Source organism: Cornus florida, unplaced genomic scaffold (genome assembly GCF_030987335.1).
Source record: "Cornus florida cultivar Cherokee Brave unplaced genomic scaffold, ASM3098733v1 CherokeeBrave_3.0.0_Hap2_Chr02, whole genome shotgun sequence".
Classification (NCBI taxonomy): Eukaryota; Viridiplantae; Streptophyta; class Magnoliopsida; order Cornales; family Cornaceae; genus Cornus; species Cornus florida.
Window position 1 is genome coordinate 25,959,093 of NW_026775572.1, and position 7,785 is coordinate 25,966,877.

Sequence of the window (7,785 nt, forward strand, 5' to 3'; positions counted from 1 at the left end):
TTTAATCCACCACAACCCCTCTTTGGTCCTCTTTGTTCTTCTCCTTAACAGCCCTTACAGTGCCTCCGTTCTTAACCTTCTATTTTATGAACTAACTCTCTATATTTCCAAAACCCTAAACCAATGTGATAATTATATTTATAGGCTTAAAACACTAAAACCCTAATCCTTGTATAACTAGAGCCAGAACCCTAATGAAAATCTTAGTCGGCCCATAGATAGAACACCCTAAGTTAATCCATGCCGGCTACACATACTGACTTCTTAGAGAACCCTAGGTAATTAACGTATTGTTTTAAAAAAAAAAAAACTCATTCAACTTATTTTACATAATTAAATAATTACATCAAATAATTTAAGTCAATTAAATCAAAGAATGCAATTAAATCAAATAAGCCAATTAATTCAAATAATTAATTAAATCAAATAAATCAATTAATTCAAGTAATCAATTAAATCAAATAAGAACAATTAACTCAAATAACCAAATAACAAAACAATTAAATAATTAAAAATGCAACAAAATACTAAATTAAAATACCAGGACTATCCTTTTAAAATTAGGGGTATTACAGTGGGTGAGTCCCACCGCTTTTTCATGGGAACCCCACTGTGTCAACGATTCTCCGATAGCGGGAACCCCACTGTGTCAACGATTCTCTGATAGCATCACTTCATTTACGCCTCGATCCTCTGCTATAGGCAAGGGTTAGATATTTAAGGAATTTTCTACCCGACTATATTTATTTTCAATACATTACATCTACTTTTTTCCATAGAAGTAATGTGTTGGAAAAGGAATGTAATGTGCTGAAAATATTGTATTAAAAAATGGGATAATTCTAAAAAAATAGAATTTTGTGGGTAACAAAACAATGGAGTCAAAATTAAGTTTTCCAAATCAATGAAATTTTATCAAAGTCTGACGTGGACATAAAAATCTACATTATATTTTTTTTCCCCAAATTGCCCTTCATTTGTTGTTTGTGAAATTATGGTACTGTCCGTCCCTCTCATATGTAGAGAGAAAAACTGAGACGTTTTGGGGCGCCCCTCCTATAATGCCATTGCTTTCTCTCTCCTCAAAGGGTTTTGGGTCTCATATGTAGAGAGTATATGTAATACCCCTAATATTTAAAAAGGATATAGTTGAAATTTAAATTAAGTTTTCTTTGATTTTTATTTCATTTTTATTTAATGATATGGATTATTTGGTTTATGTACATTTAAATGTGATTATTTGGTTTTGTGCTTAATTGTAATTGTCTATTTGTTTTAATTTAATTGTTTGTTTTTTTTTTTTATGCGTCTATATTTAATTTAGTTGTTTAATTGAAATTGTTTTAATTTGGTTATGGGTTAATTTACCTATTTGATAAATGATGTTTAATTGACGTGTATTTGGTAGATTATATTTGGTAACTTTTATAATTTGTTTGTGTCGTAGGGTTTTATTGTTTTGTATAATTTGGTCGCCGACTTATATTAAAGTTTAATTAAAGCCTATAGAGATACGGGTATAATCAGACTTAAGATTGGGATGCCTATATATATATATATAGATATATATCTTAATACGTCTGCTAGGGTTGGGAAAAACCTTATTCACGTAATAAGGTTTTGAGAGGAAAATCAGAGAAAAACTTGAGGGGAAACATAGTGGGTCTTGAGAGATAACTTGTGAGGCTAAAGGAGAAGGAAGGGGTTGCTTCGGGATGCAACCAAGAAGCAACAGAGGACTGGAACAGTGATCAGAGGAAGGAATAGTCTTGGAGAATTCTGAAACTTAGAGACGATGCTTAAGGTTTCAAACCGAAATTTAAAGGCAAGTTTCATTCTCTCCTTCCTGTAAACATGTGTTCTGTGCATTCTTTATAGTCTCCAGGGAGTAATTCCACTTTTAAAATTAATGGTTGACGCATAATGTATCAGACTGTAATTTGTTCATGTTTTATTTTACTGAAATTGGCTCTTGCTCAAAACTGTGTTGGTTACGGTTTTAAACTTCTGTGAATTAATTCATAAGGGAATCCAAGGAGTTTCTAGGATGGTTTGGACTATAATTTAACACTGGGAAACTTAAAAATGGAAATTTGATACAAGATTATCTGACTGTAAATTTGTTTTTGTCTAAAGAACTGAAACCTGTTTTCTGTATAAACTATGTTATTTTTGGTTTCAATTTCTGTCAAATGTTTTTCATTGGAGTACGAGGGGCTCTAGAACTGTAAGAACTTAAATAGAATCCTAGGAATGCTACAAAGGTTTGGGATAGGACACTGGACTTCGCCGGAAGCACAATTGACAACCGGACGAAGCAGAGGCGAAGCAGTGGAGTAGAGACGGCTCTCAGGGGGGGAGACCCGGCTCCCTAGGTGAGGGAGCCAGCTCCCATGAAGGTAGAGCCGGCTCTCCCTTATCTCCATAAGGGAGAGCCGGCTCTAGAACATGAAGAGCCGGCTCCCATGGTGGGGAGCCGGCTCCTTTGAACAGAAACCCCTACGGGGGTATTTTTGGTAATTTTTTGATATTTCCGGGGCTGAAGAGTAATTCTGGAGTTTCATGGGGATTCTTAAATGGTGTACAGAGCATGTTTAAGACCTAGGATTTATTGTTTTAGGTCGTGGGAATGGACAACATAAATTTTAAAATATGAAAGTTCAATGCTGTTGATAAGCGCCGAATATTGTATATTCAAGCGCCCTAAATTGCATTAGTAAAGTCCGTTGTATGTTAATTTATGTAGATTATCTCCATTTCTATGTTTTTATGCAATTTCAGGTTCATTGGCCAAAATGGAACAAGAATAAGGCCTTGTGGAATCTTGAGCAACAAAAGGTGCCAATGCTGAATTTTGGCAGCAGTAGAACCTGGACTTTGCTCGCCATTTTGACCTTCCAAACTCGAGAACTGGACTTCCCTCATAACATGAAAGATTTAGAGCTCTGAATTATCTTTCTAAATCTTCAACCGTTTGTCATTCGGAGCTCGGAGCAGAGAGTTATGGCCTTGTTACCGGAGGTGTGCAGAACTGCCTGGCAGCAATGAAATTCTGCCTTGATCTTCATTTTCGACCAACCATCCTTGAGATTTGGATCTCCACCAAAACATGAAATATTTAGAGCTCTGAATTAGCTTTCTAAATCTTCAAACAGTTTATCATTCGGAGTTTGGAGCGCAAAGTTATGACTGTTTAACCAAAGTAGGTCTGGGCGGAGCAAGTGAAGCATGGAGCTTTTTACACTAAATTCGAGTGCTCGAGGCCTTGCTTAGAGTGCTCGAATTTTGGGCAGAATGCCCTTCAGAAATGGCTCATTTCAGCCCACTTGTACCTTGGTTTCTTCATTTTGTTTTCCTCTTTAATGAAGTGGTTGGAAATGTTGGTTGGTGGCATTTTGGGTGGTAGATAAGAGGGATAAGAGCCACACAATGAAAAAGGCTACAATTTCTGCAAGATAGAGGAGAGAGAAGAGAGCAAGAAAGGAAGGTGTTCTTGAAGCTAACAAGGGGGAGCTCGAAAATTGGAGATGGAGTTCAAGCTTCTTCTTCATTCTAAGGCTCCAATGGGTAACTAACTCTTCTTCTAGGGAGGTGATGAAACCCCTCCCTTGTAAGCATGTGTTAGTATAGTTTATTTTTGGGGATTACAATGTATTTTTGATAGTCTTTCCATGGTCAAGAGCCTCATTTTTGTTGTAATGAATGTTGAATGTTTATAAATGATTATTGTGAGTTATTCATCTTGTCTTGGATGGTTGCTTTTCGTAATCATATTGCTTGCACTTCCATGGTGACAATGGAAGTTAGATCATGGAATGGTTTCAATGGCATGGAGTTGGAGAACCTAGATAGTTCATGGCTTAGGGTTTCCCTTTGATGGTCTATACTTGATTCTTTGCTTTATGTGCATTCACCATTTAAATTAGGGCTTGATAATCCTTGACTTAGTAAGCATGTTCTAAGCTACATTTTAGTTTAGGTAGTTGATCATGTGAACCTTTGATGGTTTATTCTTGCCTTCCTATTTAAATGAACTTCTTGAGGATATTATAGCAACCTAGTATTGTTATGTATCATGACTATCATATATGTTGTTTTTCCCTTAAATTATTCTTAACCTAGCATGTGTATAGGGATGGAGGTGGATTCATTTCCCTAGCCTTCTTTACTTGTACTTCACCCCCTTGAATTCTTGCAATTTATTGTTTTATGCACTTTTAATTTCCTAGCTTAAGTGACATCCAACAAACCTCTATAAACCCCTTATCATTCTAAGAACAATTCTAGACACTTAGGTTGCCATAGACTAGCGCAGTCCCAGTGGTTCGACTTACCCGACCAATAGCCCTATTTTACAATGATTCGTGCTATTGCGAAGGTTGATGTATAGTTGATCAACCGATCAATTTTTGGCGCCGTTACCGGGGACTGCAAACGGTTTAGCGACCAAAGTTCTAGGGTTAAATTTAGTTTGATTGTGAATACTGTGTTTTGTGAATATTTCTTGTGTGGTTTAACCTTTTTTGTGTTGTAAGTGAGATTCTAGGAACTCGAAGCTCGCCGTGGGAATGCTAGCAAATTGTAAGTCTAGAGGACCCCAGGTAAGTTTCGTGACTTCTAGTTTCGAATTGTGAATATCGTGCATGTGTTAAGCTTAGAAGTAGTTAAATTGCAATCCCTTGTCGAGGCTATTTCAATTGTTTTAAATTTCGTGTTCAAGCATCGGTCCTTGTCGTGGCCATTTACATTTTTTGTCTTGATAATTGAGGAGAATGGGAACATTGTATGTGGAGTTGATGATAAAGAATTGTTGTGTTGATTATGTTGTGTGTTGTTGATATTTAAGTCCTAGATGGAGGGTAGTTATCTTCCAACTCAATTCTACACACCACATGCGTTTTGTGCTTTTTGCTCTAGTAATACACATCATACAAGAGATTGTCTTCAAACGAGACAATTCTCGGACTTCTATCTAGAGAAACCAAATGAAAATTTCTTTGAACCGGGTAGTGATCCATACTTCAATGGTTATAACTCGGGTTGGGGAGACCAACAAAACTTCTTGTGGCATGACATAGGAAATTCAACCCCACAATCTCATATGCAACATTTTCAACCCAATGATCATTCTTTCTCGCCCTCTTCTCCTTGTCCACCGTCTTCATTGGATGAATTTATTGCTGCCAATGAACAAATGATGGAGTCTTTCCACATGCAAATGATGGAATCCAATAAGCAAATGTTGGATGACATTGTTGGCATGCAATCCACTACTCATTCTCATTCCCAAGTTAGTGCAATGATAGATGACCAAATATCTCAAATTCAACAAAGGATTAATGCTAAAAATCATGAAGAGGAGGAAACATTTTCATTTGAATTTATGGCCAATCCAAAAGAAAATTCTATGAATGATGAGATTACTCCTAGTAACTTTCATCATGAGAATGAACAAGTGGTTATTACATGTGAAAATGATAAAATGGGGGTTGAAGATCAAATTGTTGCCACTCATAAAATGGAAGAATTTGTGGTTAAAAATGAGGAAAAAGATGATGAGATTGCATCCTTTAAAACTCCAGAACAACCCCTAAATAATCCTTTGCTTGATGCACCTCCTTCAATGGAGGATCCTCTAAAAGCTTGTTTGGCTCATTTCAATTGTGAGGATTTTAATGTTGACAATTCCATTTCGGAGGTGAATTCTTTGCTTAATATTCATCCACCTATTCATTCTCTTCCTTGGTCAACATCAAATGTATCTCTTTCTTGGGAGCTTGCATCTCATCCCATTCCCTCACTTGAGTTGTCTCAAGTTGTTGAGCCCGAACCGCCGGATAAGTGTGAGGAGGATGTTGAAATTTTGAAGGATAAGTTGTCGAGCATTCCCGTGCTCAATATGACCCTTCAAAAGCCTTTGCTAGGTGCACTCTCACCTACTCCATCTTCCTATAATCCAAATCAGCCCCATAGTCCAAAGTTCTTCATTGAGGATGAAGAGTGGATTGAGGTCTTTCCATTACCTCTTTCCAACTTTTGTCTTCAAGCTCTTTTTCTTCCGCTTCCAAAAGAACTTTCTTACTTAGGGAAGCTTGAATCTCTAGAGAGACATGGTATAGGGTAAGGAGGACTAACCTGATCTCGGTGTGTCGAGATTTTTGAGGATTAGTGCCTGCTCTAACTTCGTCTAGCTATCGACATTAAATTTAGCAAAGCAAGGGAAGAAATTCTTTCGATGTTCCAAGCTTCCCTACCTTCTCAAATTGCTCGTGCCTTGAAATTTTCTGGGAATGGTTTAGAAAAGCCAAAAATTTGATTTTTCTGAAATGGTCTTCAGTTGTGTTCCGCAATTTTAGACCGGCCTCTTAGACCTTCTCAGCTCTAATTTTCATTCCCGAAAATTTCCATCGCTTTCGAGCAATTTCATAGGATCTTTGGCATGCAACTCATGTGCACAACCTCTCATTTCAACGCATTGTTGGATCATGGTTCCCCAAAATTTTTCATGCATTGGAGATGAAATGCAAAGTTTGAAAATTTTTCATCCAGGCATTAGAAATGTTGAGCAATTTGACAATTTTTCCAAAAATTATCCATCCATGCATTGGATTGGAATAATGTGCCAAGTTTCAAATTTTTCTATGCATAGCTTGAATTTAGGTTGCCGCATGCAAAGTTTAAAACTTTCCCCATGCATTACATGGAATGACATGCAAAAAAAAATTTCAAAATTTTTTCCATGCATGGGAAGGTTGCATTCATGGAAAAATGTTGCCACATTTTCACAATGCATACCTTCATGGGAATGAAGTTGCCACTTTCTAATGCCATGCGAGGTTTACAATTTCCATCTCAATATTGCAGTCCAATTTAATGATTCCATAGCATGCATTCATGCAATGCATAAGAATAAAAAAATCATTCATCCATGCTAGCACACCATGCATGAAAATGCATCCAATGCATGCAATAGTGCCCATTGTCAACCCACAATGAAGATGTCCAGTTGAGTGCTCGAAACCAAATATCCTGAGGCTACTGCTATGATTTCGAGCAATCTACCTTCCCTGTCGAGTGCTCGTTGCTGCCTCTAATCTTGCATGCACCACTGTCCTAATTTCGAGCATTCAAGATCCAAGTTAGAGTGCTCGCAGCTGCACACCAATTTCAGCCCATCATTCGCAGCTACTGCCTCTATTTCGAGCCCTCGAATCCCAATTTTGAGTGCTCGAACCTCCTCCACATCTTGCCAATCTCTCTGCCCCAAGCTCGAGCACTCTAGCTCCCATTTGGAGTGCTCGAGCCTAGCCAACATGCCCACCATGCAACAAACCAAGCAACCTTCCCATCATCAACCAACCTCTTCACCCCATCCTCTCCACCAACCTCCAACCAACCCACAACCCATTCACCTCACTATCTCTCCCATTCTTGGCAACCCAGCAACCGCCACGCATCCATCTTCACCCTCCACCATCAGCCCCATGTAACATACACACCCTCTCCCTTCTCGGCAAAAACCACCTTCCACTCCTCAAACCATCCAACCATCACCCCAATAAACACCCCTCTCGGCATTTCACCTCACCATCCCGACACCAACCTGCTGCACCCCATGCATGCCAATCAACCTCCCAACCTCCCCAGCAGACAATCATCCTCACCACCCTGCATGTCTACGGTAAACCCACTTCCCACAACCAATTTCGAAATCCCACCAGCAAACCCACAACCCACCCTCTCGGCTTCTCTCGCTACCCAACTCCCATGTAACCACCCAACCAT

The 7,785-nt window shown here is 38.4% G+C and overlaps 1 pseudogene; it reads right to left on the reverse strand.

The window, feature by feature from the left end:
* LOC132295887 (glucan endo-1,3-beta-glucosidase 1-like) overlaps positions 1-7,785 on the reverse strand; it is a 34,936-nt pseudogene extending 27,151 nt beyond the window's left edge.